Below are 18,869 nucleotides of genomic sequence, written 5' to 3'. Positions count from 1 at the left end.
TGAAAGAAGAAATCATTGAACCTGTGATACTTTATTGTGATAATAAAAGTTCTATAAAACATATCAAAGAATCTTGTGATGCATACAAAGACTAAGCACATTACAATCAAGTATCATTACTTGAGAGAGTTAGTTCAAGATAAAGAGGTGAAGATAGACTATGTTAACACAAAAGAGCAAATAGTTGATATCTTCATAAAAGCATTACCTAAGGATGCTCATGAGTATCTAAGAGGTAAAATAGGGGTGATACGCCTATTTAAGGCTATTTAATTAACATGAAAAGTGCCCTGCATCAAACAAGATGATTGACATCTATTACATAGTGATGCAGTGGATCTTACTTTAGGAGCTGCCTAAAGTAATCAAAGAACTGGAGCTACAAATCGATCACAAGCTAGGTGATAGAGGGAGAAACTGAAAATGTTTATATCTACATATTAAGATGACAAATCTTTGGCATTGTTGTCAAACAAGGAGAAAGACAAATAAAGGGAGAAATCCAACAACCTAGAAAGAGGAGACTATAGAAGATACAGGGAGAAAGAAATCCAAAGGAAATCTAAGAAGTGATCAAGATGAAGTCATAAGGATGAAGTTGATTTTCTATTGATTAGAATAGAATTTTGTACCCTATATAGAAGATAAAAGTTGTTGATAGAGGGAGAGACTTCAATACAAGGAATTGTTTTCTTTTTGGTATTATTGTTGGTTGTACTGATTAAGTTTGGTTTTTTATCAATGTCAAAGAGCGAGATTGTTGAAAAAAGATTGATATAAGTATTAGAATGTGTTTGAATCATTATTTTTTCATTGATGTGAAACTTGCTACTTGCTAGTAAGACAATTGCTTGGATGATTTAAGTACTATCATTTGTTTGATTGATGAAGAGGATTTGATAAAATTAGGTGACAATAGCACCTAGAGGAAAGGTTGAGTTATGATATGGAAAAAGAGTACAAAGATCAATTAAGATAGTGAAATTATAGTGCACTGATTATCTACTTAAGGTTGCAAAGGATGGATACACTAATTAAGTTTAGAAGAACAAGTAAAACGAATTGTGTCTACCAAGCTTAACAATCTACATAGTAGGTGCTGAGCAAAGTTAGTGTAAATAGAGCAAAAAATTAGTTGGAGATGAACAAAATAAAATTTCAGTGTATGTCGAGTGATATAGTGTTAGTCAAGTAAAGTTTGGTTGATGCTGAGCACCAGTAAAGTTTAGTTCGTGTCGAGTGATTTGATAGTGGATGTTGAGAAATGCAAAATGTGTCAAGCATTAGAAGCAAGTTAATGTCGAGTGATAGAATTATGAGAAAGATTGTGATTTGATGAATTTGAGTTGACAAGTTTGGTTTCTTGGATTGTGTGAACCATGTGAAAGATAAGCTTGATGAGTTGGTGGCACGTAATTCAAGATGAACCATTTTGAGGTGAATTCAAAGAAGATTAAAGGAGAAGTTTCTAGAAGGGAATAAAATGAAAAGATGGATAGATTCATTGAATCCTACCTAACCCTAAAATGGATGATAGAGGATGAATGACAAAAGATCTAAATTTTCTATTTATAGATATGGTTGGTATTACCATGCTTTTGACAATCTCATTCTAAGCTTCCAAGAAAGCTTCATAGAGGAAATTTTGGTTGGTTTTAATTACTAATGATGATTTATAAACTGTGACTTGTGAAAAGGATAGTGGTGTGCGGGTATGTTGAACTTGAACAATCAAGTTTGAGTTCAACTTCAAGTTTGAGTTTGTAGAATCAAGGCCCAAACATTTAGGTTCAATGATTCAAGTTTCATAAGTTCAGACATTCATAAATGTAATTTCATTAGTTGTGAGTCCTGATGACACAAATTCAATACATAAAATTGCAATTAGCTAGCTGACTCAAATGTATGGATTGGGTTCCATGTTCAAATTATAGGCTTGAAGTTTTAGTTGTCATTCAAGTAATACGCTCCATCATCTCTAAACAGTCGCAATCCAACTTGAATCAAATTGTATGGAAGAATATCCAAGTTAAGGATAGGCATCAATTTGGAAGTTGTCAATGTCGACAAAGCCAAAGGCATGTTGCTATTACTCAGGAGTGCCTAAGTTGAAGTTGAAGTTGAACCTTTGGTTTAGTTCAACTTCAAATTCAAAGTTCAACAAGGTTCAAGTTCAAGTTCAAGTTCAAGAATCAGAGTTTCAGTTTTAGTTTCAAACTTCAAGCTCATTGGTTCAAAGGCACAATCATTAATACATCTCCATGGTTCATATATGCATCATTCCAAAGCATTGATTCAAGTTCAAAGGTTAGGTTCTTTGGAGATTTGGTCAAACAAAAGGGAGAGTTATTGCCAAATTTTTGATATATTGGGTAACCTGATATGTGGGATGATAAATCGAATAGGGAGATATCAAATAAGACAATGAGGTTACAAATATCAACATGGAAACATGCATAGATCATATGAGTTGTTTAGACATATGTTAAATATGCATGATGCAAGTTTCAGATTATCATCTATATATGTGTTGTTAGCCTGCTTTAATCCCGAGTTTAAGTTGAACTCGAACTTGAACAAAAGATTTCAAAGTTCAACTTCAACTTCAATTTCAAATCCAATTTCAAGTCCAAGATCCAATTTTTAGAAGTCTCAGTTCAAACTCAAGCTCTAAGTCTAAAGGGCTCAATTACCAATGCATTCCAAGATGAAAATAATGGTGATTTCTCATTTCAGTGTGAGGGATATTTTAGTGAGGAATTAGATTTCAGCCATGCTTAGTTTAACAAGGGAAATTCAATTGGGACTCTCAAAATACAAGGGTGCTCTCCTATGCTAAAGATATTTATGACCCATGTCCGGTCAAATGCTGAGAGCATAAAGAAAATGATAATAACCAGCATGGATTGTTCACCATCTATTAGTTTATAGAGTTGGAGTAGTAAAAATTGATTTTGCTAATAGTAATTTGAACACAAATTTTCTACAGTCAAAAAAATCAATCCCAGTGTGGGGACCATAACTTTTTATCCCATTGTTGGATTTTGCTCAATTTTGGATATGTTGTTATGGGACTAGTTTTATAGAATCTCATTGGAGCAATTAGCAAAATTCATTGGTGTTCAAAAGTTACAGCTGATTGTGCAACCATATGTCTAATAGGCCAGCAACCTCTTATTTTGACAGCCACAACATGGATTTAATATATTATAGAAGAAAAGGCATTCTTTGACATGAGAAAGTGGAACATTATAATAATGTCAACCCAACATTATTATAATAATTTTTGTGAGATCATTTAGACAACTTTCTCCGCTTTATGCAACTTTCTAAAAATAAATTAAAAACCTTGAAGTGAAGGATGATCATTTTAAAAATTCAGTTATATAATTGAATAACGATCCAGGGAGAGTATTCATTGACAGATTTTTACAAAGAACAAGTTCTTCTTTTTTGGTTATGGAGTTTTGTAGCTGTAGGAAGAGGAAGAAGAATATTTTCTGTTTGTAGAAGAGAAGAGAGATTTGTTTTGCAATCTAATTGTAATGGCAGGGATGGAATAATACTATTGTTATTCTATTATATTTTTGAAATAAAAATGATATGTGTGTGTTTGATCCTATGGTCTATGCACTTGTATTTCTAGTTTAAAAAGATCCTATGGTCTTTTATTTCCTATTTTAGATACAATCATGCTCATTACAACAAATTTGTGATGTATGTAATCTAATGGTTCATGTACTCACATTTTTGTATAATGATATATGTAACCCCTCTTAACTCTTCTGTAATGTGGGAAGTTGAATAAGTGATCATAGGGTTATTTATTTGTCTTCTCTCTTTATTCATAAATCTGGTAATCACATTCATCTCATGTTGATGGGCAGATGTTAGAAATCCTTTTGTGTCTTTAGTTTAAAGACATAACTAGATGTCACATTCATTGAATATCTTTTATGAGGGAGTTGTACCTCTCAATTCAGAGGAAGATTACCAATAAAGTGATAATCTATCCAATTGTTAGTATGTTTTGTTCTTCTTTTGAAGCATATTGGGTCATTGTTTGCATTTCTATCTGAAGGACAAATCTGTTTACTAACAGTTGGTCAAAAGCAAAGGTTGTCATGTGTGAGAACCTAAAGAAGACAAGGAGTCTAAGGTATTGCTCCATTCAGTGACCAAAGAGAAGACACTACTATTGACAAGCAAAGCAAGAAGACTTATGGATGCTTGAAGGGTGGACAAGCTATCAAACCTAAAGTGTGTGAAAGCCAAGCCGAATGGAGGACTGAAATAGAGATTTGTAATCTAAAAAGTGAGTTGTAAGTTGTTATCAGATCGAGCCTTACTGTTACTTTCTAATCATTGTATCAGTTTAGGATAAATCCTTTGGATAAAGGTTGACCTGACAGCCATTTGTAAATCATTTAACCAGGTGACATTCCAAGTAAATGATCTAAAGTCCTCTCACAAGGCTCACTCCTAACAAGATGATTGAAATCCTCTAATCAGGTCACATTTAACAATGTGCATTGTAACCTTTAACAGGGTTGGCCTTTTATAGGGCATCACTTTAGAAGAGTGAGAATTAGTAGCATGTTACTGGTGGTTTTTCCCAAATTGGGTTTCCATGTAAAATCATTGTGTCAAATGTGTTATTCAATCTATTATGTTTCATGCTTACATTTTTGCAAAGTTGATTTGATAGTAACCTACAAAGTTTAAGTGATTGTATGATCTAATGGATGCATGCATGATGAATATGTTTTAAGGATATGGGTTCACTAAGCTATGAAAAGTTTTATTTATACATCTAGACCTTAGATAATTGATTCACCCCCCTCTCAGTTATTCTAAAGAATTCCAACATATTGAATCTGAATTAGAGTTCAATAAAGGAAGTCAATTGGTCAAAACCTATTGAGGGGTGGTGTAAAATCAATTTTAATGGAGCTCATAATCTTGATATAGGTCCTTCGAGAGTTGGCTTTATTTCTTGGTATTGGGAAAAAAATATTATTGATATGGGAGTGAAAAATATCAAAGATATGACTATTAATGTGGTAGGGGAATGACGACCCTTCAAGTGGTTAGATTTGGAAAATAGTCAAGTCTTTTGAAAATCCATTCACAAGGGAATTCTTTAATCACCATTAATGGAATTATTACAAGTGTTGTACAAGCACAAAACTTGTGAAAGTATTTTATTGCAATCAAAAGTGAATTGAATACCTTTGATAGCTACAAAATTAGTAATGTTTGATGAATGGGGAATAAGGTGGTGGATGTTATCAAAATAGGTGTTGATGTTTAGTGATGTTGGGGAGATGCAATTTGAGGATTTATGTTCCCTCACATTCAATGAATGGCATCATTAGATTGCTACCAAATGATTTATACATTATCAAAACAACAAGAGAAAAAGACAAATGAGATGTTGGCCTCAAGGTGATGATAAAAAGTGTTCCCATTTTCTTTTCCTTGCAAAATGAAGTGAAGGTTATTAGGATTTGAAGAGGAAATGGACTCAATTTTTACCTTGCTGACCTTGTAATAGAGTTTTTGGGTAGGTTTCCATGGAGCATTTGAAGGGCATCTTTGAATTTGTGGACATGGCATTTGTGCAAGCGATTGAAAAGCTATTGGTGATAACTTTCTCCAAGCCGAGCATTGTTGTAAGTTGAACATGGACATTGTATCTATGGTTATGTGTGTAGAGATTAGAATTGGGGAAGGTTGTAGACATTATTAAATGGGTGCTGAACATGATTTTGGAAGAAGATTAGTTGTTTGGGTTGGATTTTGTCTTGGAGTGGGTTGTCCCAAGAGTAGGATTTGACGTATGAGAGGGAATTAAGAACTCAAATGTAGAGGTGTATGAATTGATTGATTTTATATATTTTCCTACTAGGTTCAACATAAATGAGCAGATATTGAAGCACTTTTTGAGTGGAGTATGAAAGAATTATATTCAATAGAGGGAGGGTAAGGTGAATTGTGTTTTGGTGGTGGTGTACACCTAGGGAAAAGGAAGAAGAAGAAATGCATAAAAAGTGAAAAGGTCATGATGTCATAGGATATGTGTGCAAGGATGGGTATTGTAGGTATGAAATCTATTTCTTTCCTCTAGTATGGTTACATATTCAAACTACCTTGTTGTATACATTGAGATGTAATGGACGTATCTCCACAATTAGTGGGATGCGGTATTTTTTTGCATTTTTGTTTCTAAGTGTATTATCAATCATGGAGACTGAGTATTTTCTACTTCTATAAGGGTACTAATTTTACTATAGCAAATTATTTGTTTTTACATGGTTGGGCTCGACTCATTTAAAGGCTCATAATAGGTAGTGGTTTTAGGGGGTGGGGTGTTGGTTTTCTTAATTCTCATACCAACCAATTTTGATGGTTGTGTATGCTATGAAATTTATATATTTAAATATTAATAATACATATCATTATTACCAACCAAAAAATAATGCAAGGAGAAGGTTGATGATTCACATTTCCTTAAACTCATTAAAGCCTTCAAAAAATAAAGTGTTAATAATATGAAGAAAAAAAGGAATAGGTATTATAAGCTAGCCAATTAACAATCCCTTAAACTCATTGACATATTTCAAAATTATTTTAATGCTCTAGACTAGGATAATACACGTTCCTATCAAAATTTTACCTCTTACTAATTTTCTTAAAATTTTCAAGTTGCTAGTGTTGCCCTGGTTTTTCACCATTTTTAATTTTTTGCAAAAATTATAGTGAAAAATCCAGTTATCTTAATGAAATTAGGGATTGTGCTTCTTTCATTTTGTTTTTGCCCTAAAAAAATCCCTATTTTGTGTTACCCTATGGTTGTTTGTGCCCTAAATCCTAAAATGGGGTTTGCATTGTTCACATTTTAAAGAATGCACGGGAATTCCCAAAAATAACTTAAAAAATCTTTCCTTTTAGAAGGTTTTTCTTGCTTGTCTCTTAATTTTTGACTCGTGGTTTTACCTTACCCTGAGTCCCAATTTTTTATTAACCCGAAGTGTTCTTATAATATTTTAACTTTATGTAGGTTATATTTCATGTTTAAGTAATCACTAGGTTATAATAGTCCTTGATCTTCCTTAAGATCAAGGGTTGTCGTTATATCACTTTGTCAAAGTAAGGGTGTTTTAATTCATGCAACATGGCGACAGAGTGACACGAGTTTGTGGGACCCAGTTATGGTAAAGCTATAGAACATTTCCATCATCGTAGATTAGATTTGAGATCAGACATTGTTATGTCGTTAGTAGAAGCTGCATGATTTTTAACCTTAGTGACATAATGATAGGAGAACACATGGCATGGTGAGCCATTTTCTTTTGTGGCTAGTGGGGTTGTCAGAAAACATGATAGTTGTCCACTTTTTATTTGTTGCTTTACAAAAGAGTTTCTTAGCTTATCTTTTTTCATCGTTGATCATAAGATGAATCTTAGGTTGCCGCTATGTCGTTATGTGGAGTTGTTCAAATTATAACTATAGTGACATGGTGATAACTTGACATGTGGAAATGGTAGGGCCAACTTATAAAATGAGTTTTCAAAGGTTTTCTATCAGTACAAGGCTCTAGCTGTCAAATTTTTATTCGTTGTAGATGGAAACATAAGGAGAAAAGGTGTTTGGTCATAGTCGTCAGATCTTTCAAAGATTAGTGGTTATTGCTTTGTCACTAATGAAAGTTGCATGAAGGATACTCATAGCAAGATAGTGATAATACAACATGTGTCCTAGTGGGCCTATTGTAGTTCATGACATGGTTTTTTGCTTAGCTATTAAATTAAAGATTGATCGAGGGCTATCACTATGTCACTAGCCAAAGTTGCAAGGTTGGTAAACATAGCGACATGGAAACAAGTTGACATGTAGCATGGGTGGCTCACTTTCAAGTAAGTTTGAAGTATTATCCTTGATCATCAGATGCATGGAAGATCAAAGGTTGTCATTGTATCACTAATAGAAACTACTTGACCTTTAACCATAGCGACATAACAACAGATCGACACATGTCTTATGACATGTAGTAATTACATAGAATGTACCAACAAGGTCGCAAAAAATCTATGTGTCAAGATTCAATTGGTTTGTCTACCAGATCAGAGGGTTTGAAGCTGAATCAACATGCGATTTGTTTCCCAATCGGCATATTTTTCTGAATTGATGACCCTTTTTCAAATTTGAAATAGAGTGCCACCCTATTCTCTGCAACACATTTATGAGAGTTAAAAGATTCTCGTGCAAATTGATACAAAGATTGTAATAGAGAAAATTGAAAGTTTTATTCTATGAAGAGATTGTTGAGAATTTGGAGCAAGGTATCTACAAAAATTGTTAATATTGTTGAGCTGAGTCATGGAATTTTTCTAAACAATCTACTTTAAAAAAAAAAAAAAAGAAGTGAAGCATCCAAGTAAGTATATCCTCTACCTGCAGATAGAATTTTGGTGTCATCTAATTGTCATTCATAATGCCTCGCAAGAAGGGATTTTCTAGAAAAATTGATTGTGCTAGTAGGAATATTCATGACAATTTTTTGGAACAATTGAGTGAGTCCACCAATGGAGTCGCACAAATAAAAAAGTTAATCCCCATAAACCCTAAGTTGAAAGTTGTAGACGATTTGTATGATAGGGGGAATTGGACCCAATGTGCGATGACATCTAAGATTGGGTTACATTTATTTAAAAAATTGTTCTCTAAAAGAAAATTGTTCGCTTCTCATGGCAACATCTAGAATTTTGACCTAGGTAAGCTAGTAGTCCCAAGGATTTTCATGACTTCAGACCTCCTTACTACTATATCCCAAAATTATGATCTAATAACCCGAATGGTAAGAGGAACCAATGGGGAATGTCTGGTAAAGATCACTGCTAAAGAAATCCAAGGAGTTTTTGGAATGGATCCCACTACAGAGTATCATGAGGTTATTGATTTTCAGGGTTTGGAGAAAGAATACCTATCCCACAAGGATCAGATTAGGCAAGGGGCATTAAGAAGACATCTGATCACACTTGGAAATTTGACCTTTGTCATAGCCTCAACTAAGGAACCTTTTAAAAAGCAGTTTTTCAATTCTAGAGCCATAGATATATACATGTCTTCGTGTAAGGTTTTCAATGAAGATGAACAAGAGTTTATGCCAATAAAATTCATGTATATGATGGTGAAAATTTCTTCCTTTGGATTTGCTATTATTTTTTATTTTACATCTTTTATAGCTAAAGATATTCATGTGGGCTTGATAGGGATTGCTAAAGGGAAAATTGAGAAATTTATTGGTTTCTACTCTTTTTTGATGCATATGTTTCTATTTAAATGAGTTTAGTATTTTGAGAAGGAAATAGCATTGACAAGAGAGCGTGATGGGGAGTCCTTGCCAGTTCAATTATGGAGTACAGACATGACTTGGTATGTAGAGGAGGCCAATTTTGTAAGATTTGACAGATATTTTGCATCCAGGTTAAGGGACATGTTTTTGAAAGATAATTGTAGGATACCTAAGGTATTTTTGGATTTCATTAGGCCCATGGATTGCCCTAATAATTTGAAAGTCTCCCATAATTGGGTAGATAATATACCTTATCGAGTGTCTACAGTTTTTAGAGTGTATGGATACCAGGGAACTCCACATGTATTACCCTACCAAGTACCTCTTAAGGTGAGATTAACTCAAATTCTATGGCAAATAGGTGGCTTGGAAGAGGCAGAGCTAACTGGTAGATCAAGGGGCTCCATTTTCCCATCCTGCAATGTGGCTCATCAATTTATAATTACAAAGGATGGTTGGTTATTTCTATACAAAGTATTAAACCCATATAAAATGGCAGTCTCACATGCTAGGTTCAATGATAGTAAGGGTTTCTTTGACTTTTTTATGCAGAGGGCTAAGGCCAAGGCTTGCCAACATGAACCCTATTTTCTAGAGGATGTAATAAGAAATGAATTCTCTCTCCAAGAACAAGAAATAAAGAAAGAGAAGTGGAGATTTTATTCTAGGGTGTTGGAATTCATTAATTGTTTTGAAAAAGATTACAACCCACTAAAGGATGCCAAGACATTAGCCGATAAAATAAATAAATTTTTGATAACTTTTGCAGAAATTATGGAAACTATGAATGAGAAAAAGGTGCTCCTTATCAATGCTTATCTTGATAGAGCCAAGGAGGAAATGAAGAGATTATGTTGCACCCCAGCAGTAGGTTTAGGACAACTAGTTATTCAGAAGAAGCCTGGTTACAACATAGTCAGAACTAGGGAACAAATGCAGATGACTACCAAAGGAAAGGAAGTGGTTCGGTCAACTAGTAGTGTTTTGACAAGAGGGTTTCAACTGGAAGAAAGGACTTTGAAGCCAATGCCCAAGAGACAAAGAATAGAAGGGAAGTAGTTGTCACAAGGGGAAGATTACACACCATCCCAATCTCCCTTACAAATAGGAGAAGAATAACTCATTAGAGTGCAATTTAAACAACTTGGATCTCAAGGGGGAGTGTTCATTACTACTACAGAGTTGGAAGAAGGAAATCCTTAAGAACCTCCTATGCCCAACCTTGAATTGACTATAGCCAATTTCAAAGGGAAAGAGCTAGATCCTACAATGGAATAGGCTAGCCATGAATTCTTATCAGATGACAACTTTGTGAAATCAAGAGCTTTCTACCTATTTACATGGAGAACAAATTTTGAAAATTTTGAAGAAAGATGTAGTAAAAGGAAAGTTGAGCAACAAGAAAAAGAGGAGTCAATTATACAAGATGAGATAAAGGCTAAAATGATGCAATTTAGTAGTTTAACTCCTAAAGAAGGAAGATGAATGATTAGATCACTTGGAGTTCTACTATTCCCAAATTTGAACATTGCAAATGCAATGGTGTTCAACATTGTTACAAAGAAATTGAGTGCTAAGGAGAAAAAGAAGAGGGCACTTAGTGGTGCTAAATTTAGTGAGGATCATGTTGCCTTAGTTATTTGGTCTTTAAAAAGAGGATCTAGAGCTAGTTACTCTCAAAAAAATGACTTTGAATTGATGGGCAACTTGATTGTCAAAATAGTAGACGATAGTCCAAATGAAGAGGCAATAGAGTTAAATTTTGAAATAGCTACTCTCACTTTAGCCATTACTAGGAAAGAGAAAAGGTATGTAAAAGAGTTACAAGACAAATATGAACAAGTCCTAGAGGCCTATAATAAGGAAGTCCAGAAGAGGATTGAACTTGAGAATAAAATGACAGTACACAAAGGATAGTTTGACAGGATTGTTTATCCTCCTCGTCCTCCAATACCACCTTTCAATACTATCCCTATTATAGTTGTTCTTGACACCCCACAAGAACCCCAAATCTACACAAATATAGAGCTCAAAGAAGAAAAAACAAAATTATATGCAATGCATGTAGACTTGCACATTAAACATGAAGACAAAATCAGAGATACAATCGTGCATCTAGTGGATAGAGTTGGATGATCCTCATTTTATTTAGAATTGCCAAAATTAACAGAGATATGGAATAAGTTGATGAGCAATGAGGTAGCCTCAAGGACAATTTTGGATCAGCAAATTAACAAGGAAAAACTCATCACTACGTTGTGTTATCATGTGATTAATGTTTCTAATAAATGAATTGAAAGAACATTTTGACTAGATTACTGATCTTTTGGAATTTAACCACAAGATAAATTTATCACAAAGAAAGATAAACAATTGTTTCATTAAATACCTGGGTAAGAATTTTGATCTTTTTCCACATGTGATTAAAAGTATAGGCCAAATAATAGGAAAGAAGGAATGGGCTAAAGAATTGGACAAATTGATGAGTATCAAGCTTAATACATGTGTGAATGATGAAACGTATATTTGGTTTACTAGAACAACAAAGGAAGTGGTGCACATACAATTATTGTTTGATTATTTTAAACATGATTTTCAAGAAATAAGAAAGAATGGAAGAAGTGTCTTGAGAAGGCAACAAGAAATTTTTTATTTCAATTGCCCTGATGATATACTTTTTGACAAGTGGGTAACTAATCACTCATAAGCAATATAGCTATTGCAAGAAGTAGTTGAAGAAGAAAGTGTAGAAAAAGTAGTGACTCTAGAAAGGATACAATTAGTTGATGTGTTAGTTCAAGCAAAATGAATAAATGAAGATCAACCAATTGCAACCATGGATGGGTCAATTCAAATTGATGACATGGTAGAGGATCAACAAATTGTGATAAATATCCAAATCAGAAAACTTGACATATCAAGTGCAAAACAAGTGGCCCCATAGCTAGAAGAACAATAAATGCAATAGGACCAATCACCATAGCTGCCAAATCAATAGGCAATTGTTACAATAGAATTGGTCTCACCATGAGAAGATGAATGATAAAGACATTATGTTGTAAAGAAATAATGAAGTGCCAAAGTTTTGTCTTTTTGTGATAGTGACAACTTAGTCCCTTTTCTAAATATTTTTATGCTAAGGACAACTGTCCTTTTCCCTCTAAGCCTAAAGCTTTTTGTAACTCATGCTATATAAATGAGTTTCCAAGGATAGAGAGAGGTTTGAAATCTATGTAATTTTGAGTGCTATGCTATTTTGCATTCAGTCTAGTTAGCTTTTGTGTCAATTTTTGTGATGTTTTCATTTGTAAGTCTCAGAATACAAGTGAACATAGAATGACATTTTGTTATATCTTGAGTTATGTTTGAGTATTGCACCAATATTGTATGATTTTCAAGGAGAATCAATACAAAAGGAATGTTCTAAAATATTTGTTTCTCTAAATTTTGTCTCTAATTTTATGTGTTGGTTATGTTGGGATTGAATGAGCAAGGTTCATACAATTTAATGCAACTAGGATGGGTTGTATATCAATTTGTTGTTGCTTTTAATTCAAGGAATTAAGTAAGTGCTTCAATAAATTGATAGGATTTCTAGTCATACAAGAGGGATATTCATAAGAATGGGGTTTAATGTTTAATGCTGATAATTTAATTGTAAGGCAATCAAATAGGTCAAGTTTTGTTGGGTAGACTCTATGTGAAAATGGATAAGGCATTGATCACCAGTTCAGATGTATACTGAAGAAATCATGTGGTTGCACAAAGTACAAATATAAATCAAATAAACTTTTATTTTTATGTATGAAGAAACAATTGTTGGTCGACACTTATTTGCAATAAGCTCTGTGTGTGTCATAGTTAGCTACTATAATCAAGAATTATTTGAAAAGTTTAAGAAGAATTGTGACCATTTCTGCTATAGGGGATAAATTTGAAGAAAAATAATATTAGTGAGTGAAGTGTAAAGAAGAATCCAATCATTCCATCCCTAAGGTGCACCAACCTAGGCACTACAGAGCTTGAAGTGTAGAAAATCCCTGTGATTATGTTAATGTTGGGTCTAGATCTAAAGAATTCTCAGTTGAATATAGGAAGTAGCTAACTCTTACACATTTTTTATCTTCTAAACCTTGCTATTAGTTCTTTTATTGCCTAGTAGTTTTCAAATGCCAACAGCTATAATTTTTGAATTTCAAGGATTTTCATGCCAGTATATCACTGATTATGTATTCACTTTAGCATAACTTTCCACCTAATCTAAGTGATCTAATCCAATCCTTTACAAAAAAATGTGTAATTATGAATATCAAGCTTTGAACTTGCCATAGTTGCCATGTTAGTCATCCAACTCTCAAAATTTTTTGATGCTATAAAATATTTTTAATTATAGAAGAATTTATTTTGATCACTCTTATTCAACTTTCCTTATCTATAGCCCCCAATACTTATTGGATTCCAGTATTATATTTCTTAATCTTTTGGACTTGGTTATCTCAACATCTCACTCTTTCTAAACCCCAAAGTGCCAACCTATTATAATTAAATTATTTTTTCAGTCCTTTAGGCCAAAGGATAGGGTTATTTTATTTTCTAATACCTTCTTCTAGTCTCCTCAAATACCAACTCCTACTTCATTGTGTTTCTATAGACATGCTAATGAACCATTAGTGAAGTTATAAACTTCATAGGATTGACCAAGAAAGACAACTTCCTCAAGAGAGTATTGCAACATGAGGTTGGATGAATATTGAAAAAATAAATCAATTCTTATGAAAGTGATAATAAGATGTATTACAATGTACAATTACCTTGAATATATAGAGAAGGTGTGATGAGATATGGCAACTAGCCATGGCACAAATATTAAATGTTCAATCTTAAATATTAAATGCTTAAAACAAATATGAATTATATAGCCCTATTGTAACTAACTTTTTGAATTTTGCACCTAGGAGAAATTGATATTATAAATAACATAAAATGTGAAAAGGTTCATGTTAATAACTAGATAGGAAATAACCTCATTCACATTAATGCCCCCTTTAAGTATTGTAATATCTTAAAATGGGCGCACTTCATTTTGAGATCTTTAACCTTCCTTTGTGTGGTTTTGGTACCTTTCTCTCTTCTCCTAATCTATCCCACACTTCTATATCATTTCTCATCTCTTGGTATGGTCCCTTATGTGTTATTTTATCACCTTTTTGACCATATCTCCTAGTGATTTCATCATTTCCTAATCAGGTGTGCACCTTCTCTGAGACATATGAGAGCCCTATGTTGGGCCTCTTAAAGAATAGACCCCTAGTCCAGGACCTGGGTCATTTTTACTCTCACAGGAGTCCAGGTCAAGCCTTTGTCTCTAATTGGGCAAGTTTAAGGTGTCAGAACAGGAGAAAAAATGAAGTTTCTAAGTCTATTAGTGCAAGAATGTGCACTAGCACACATGTACACCTATTCAAGGTGTGCTAAGTGCACAAGTGCACACTCATCTCCCTTTGGAGATGCACACTTATGCATGTGCGCACCTCTAGAGGGTGCACACCTTGGCCTCAAGTCTATATAAACTTGGGCCCCCTCTCCAACACTTCACTTGTCTTTTATGCTCCTGGCTAATCATGCCTTTGGACCCTTGACCACTACGCTCACTCCACTCTAGCATCACACAAAACACAGAAGTTTAGACACTTGAAGGTGCACACATGCACACCTCCTTCCTTCACATTTAAAAACCTAAAGAACCTAAAAAATTAAAAAACCAAGTCATTACAAGGTGTGCACATGCACACCTATTCAAGGTGCCCATGTGTGCACCTTTCACACCTAAAAACTAAGTGAAAACCTAATGAAAGGTTCACATGTGTGCACCTTCTTAAGGTGCACACATATGCACCTTTTCTTTGTTTTCTAAAGCACTTAAGACATATAAAGGTGCACACATACACACCCCATCAAGATGTGCATGTGTGCACCCTTAGTGCATTAACAATCAAAAACTTAATTAAAGTTCTCCAAAGCATTGCATTTGTGCATGTGTGTAGTTGTGCACATGCGCATGTGCATACCACACTAGGGTGTGCATGTGTGCAACTGCACTAAAATGGCCTTAAAATGTCCATTTAGCACACCTAGCGCACCTATCAAAGTGCATCAAGACTTTATTGGGGAATAAACTAGTTTTTGACTATTTTAGAGGGTTTTGTGTTAGGTTTTGATCTTTTAGGGTTTGATTTTGCTTTGATTTTAGATGTCTAGACTAATATTTTCCTATTTTGTGCAAATATAATGGCATCATCATCCTCCTCCATGGCAGAGAACATTACTCTCAAACCTTTAGTTTTCAAATACCAAGGTGCATAGAGGAAATCCCACTTTTAAGATGGACACATGCTAAAATTAGAGACATCGAGTTGGGATGCATTTCTTACTATCTGCAACAAGCTGAAAGAACAATCCACAATGGTGTCAACACTTATGTGATCAGGTTTAGTCAACCTAGCATCACATCTAACTCTAGTACAATCATCAGAGTTGATTATGACCTTGGTGGAATATTACGTGTCTGAAGAAAAAGTTGTCAAGAGTGTCACAAGGGAGATAGTCTTGGACCTCTAACCTAGGAATATTGAGAATGTGTTCCATCTGCCAAGAGTCAATCAATATGTGAAGATAACATTTGACTAGGCAAAAAGATGGTGTTGAGAGAATGAAAAGGAAGCCAAAGAGATGATTCAATCATCCTTCCTAATAGACAAAACACCAATAGGCCGCAAAGTAGGCAAAGTGGATATGATACAAGGGTACTTGAAAGATGATATTAGCTATGCAATTGTGATTTTGAGTAGAGTAATGGGACTCCATACAGCTGGACATCTTCATACATGGATGGTCCATTTTATTGATACCATGAGGATGACACAAATGCGAATAGACTAGGCCACTATCCTTAGTGATAATCTACATGAGCAACTCATAGCCGTGAAAGTCGATCCAAGATTTTATATGATATCATACATGGTGTACTTATTGGTGGCAAGGACCATGGACTGCCCAAGACTTTATAATAAGGGAAGCATGCAAGATGCTAATGCATGTACTTATGTGGTGTATCCTCAGTTGGTCAAGAAGAAGCTCTCAAAGCAAAGTGTGGAGTACAAGATAGTAAATGGTGCTTTTATATTTGCAATCATCTAATTTATAGAGGGTGATCATGCCAAAAGAATGTTATTAGAAGTAGTAACATGAATCATAGAGATTGGCACCTACTACATTTAGTTTAAAACATTCACATACCTCAGGGTTGTAGGCACACAAGTGAACCCAGAGAAACTCCTAAAGTATCTGTCAAATAGGCTCATTCTGCTGGAGATTATAAGGAAACTCACATATGCATATGATAGAGTGAGGAAACAACACAAAAAGACATGGGTGTGGCCAATTACAATTAGTGCTTTCGAGGTCAAACAGAAGCAAGATGTCATGACCTTCAATTCAAAATAAGATCAATATCCCTTAGAAGAGTACAATGTCATGCCCAAACTACAAGGGCAAAAACACACACACACACACACACACACACACACACACACACACACACACACACACACACACACACACACACACACACACACACACACACTATATATATATATATATATATATATATATATATATATATATATATATATAAATTAAGAATTAAAATGGTCTAAGTTTTAAATCTGATCTCCTGCAAGAGAAGTGAAGGTTCACTACGATACATCTTAAGTTTAAAACTCTAGAGGATAAATACATCGTTAAGATTTTGAAACTTTCGTTATTAGATTTATATCGATAAAATTATGTTCTTACATTTCTTATACAACATTATAGTAAACGTTCTTTAAATAATGAGGTAGACGACTTCAAAATTGGTTTAATGAAACATCTCCGCAAATAACATCTACATTTAAACTTATTTTAAATAGACAATAACCTTAAATCTAAATTCAATTAATACTTAGAATTTCAGACTAACTTCAATACTAAAACTAAAAAAATTTAAAATTTAATTAAAAGAAAACAAATCTAAATGAACGATTACATCCATACTATCTAAAATTGAATGAGTCGAAATTTTACTTACCTAAAGTAAATCTACTAATTACATTACAAGATTGGAAGCCTTCCAAAAATAAATCTCGATTTAACTATCATTGATTCTAAATTACATACTATCAACAATTTCAATAATACTAACTTATATCTATATTTTTAAATTAAGACTAATCAATTTCTTATTAGAACCACTAATTTAACTAACACTACAAATACTAATAATCCTAAATAATTAAAAGAAAACTAACTAAATTTAATGCTTTATAAAAGCACCCAACTAAACTAATTTTTTTTTAAACAAAAAAAAACATAATTTTAAACTAATATAAATACTAACATGCTAAATCTAAAACAACTTATAAATTAAATTAATTAATAAACAAATTAATCAAAACTAACTATCATTACTAACTAACACCTAAACTAACCTAATCCCTACTCTACTAACTACCCTACTCCTCACCATCCCACTTGGCCACTAGCCAAGTTGACTTGACCCTCCAAATGAGCACTTCCCCAAGGTTGGGCACGCTACACAAGGGATCTGCGCGCATCCCCAACTCATGACTTGTCAAGGCTCATTGGAAGGGGAGACTCCTAGGTAGTTGGCATCAGATCCAAGGGTCTCCTCAACAAGTCTTGTCCCCCCCCCCCCCCCCCCCCCCAAAGCACAAAACCAAGACTTCATTGAGCGCTCAGACAAAATAAAGATGGGGAAAAAGATTATGGGGACAGGTGACATCATTAGTATACATGATGACACCATCAAATCAATCGCCTAGGGAGAACAGGGGTAGGTAGAGACCAAGGGTGGGGTAAGCATAAAATTAGAAAGTTAATTTGGTAAGAATAGGATATTTAGATATATGATGCTATATATATATATATTTTGAATTTTCTATGTAATTTATCAAGTATATCTATGTTTCCTCTATTTTGTTTTATTACAAAATTTAAATGAAAAGGATAATTAAAGGAATATTCCCTGTTGTTCCATTTCAAATTAAAATGGTCTCCCATACAAATTCCAGTGAGCAATTTTGCTCCTGGGAGTGTATTTTTTTGAAAATTTTTCTAAGTATAGATTACAAGGCAAGGTATATGTATATATATTTTTTGGGTCTATATGTTAAGGTTTATTTTTTTGAAAAGATTTAAAACATTTATACCATAGCTTGAGTCACAATGACACCAAAATCAATTGATCTCCTATTTGACTTAAATTAGAATAATTTGACCTTTGTCATTATTTCTTTTTAAAGCAAATCTATAAAGACTTGTTACAACCTTAACATACCAAGAATTTGAATTATTCGTTTTGTTCAATAATGCAATAATTGTTTGATTCTAGTAATCATGAAAACTGAATCTACATACATGATCATAATTTTCGTTTTCAACATATAAGAA

Source organism: Cupressus sempervirens, chromosome 8 (genome assembly GCF_028749045.1).
Source record: "Cupressus sempervirens isolate cs-2001-9-10 chromosome 8, ASM2874904v1, whole genome shotgun sequence".
Classification (NCBI taxonomy): Eukaryota; Viridiplantae; Streptophyta; class Pinopsida; order Cupressales; family Cupressaceae; genus Cupressus; species Cupressus sempervirens.
Note: the sequence above shows the minus strand (reverse complement) of the source record.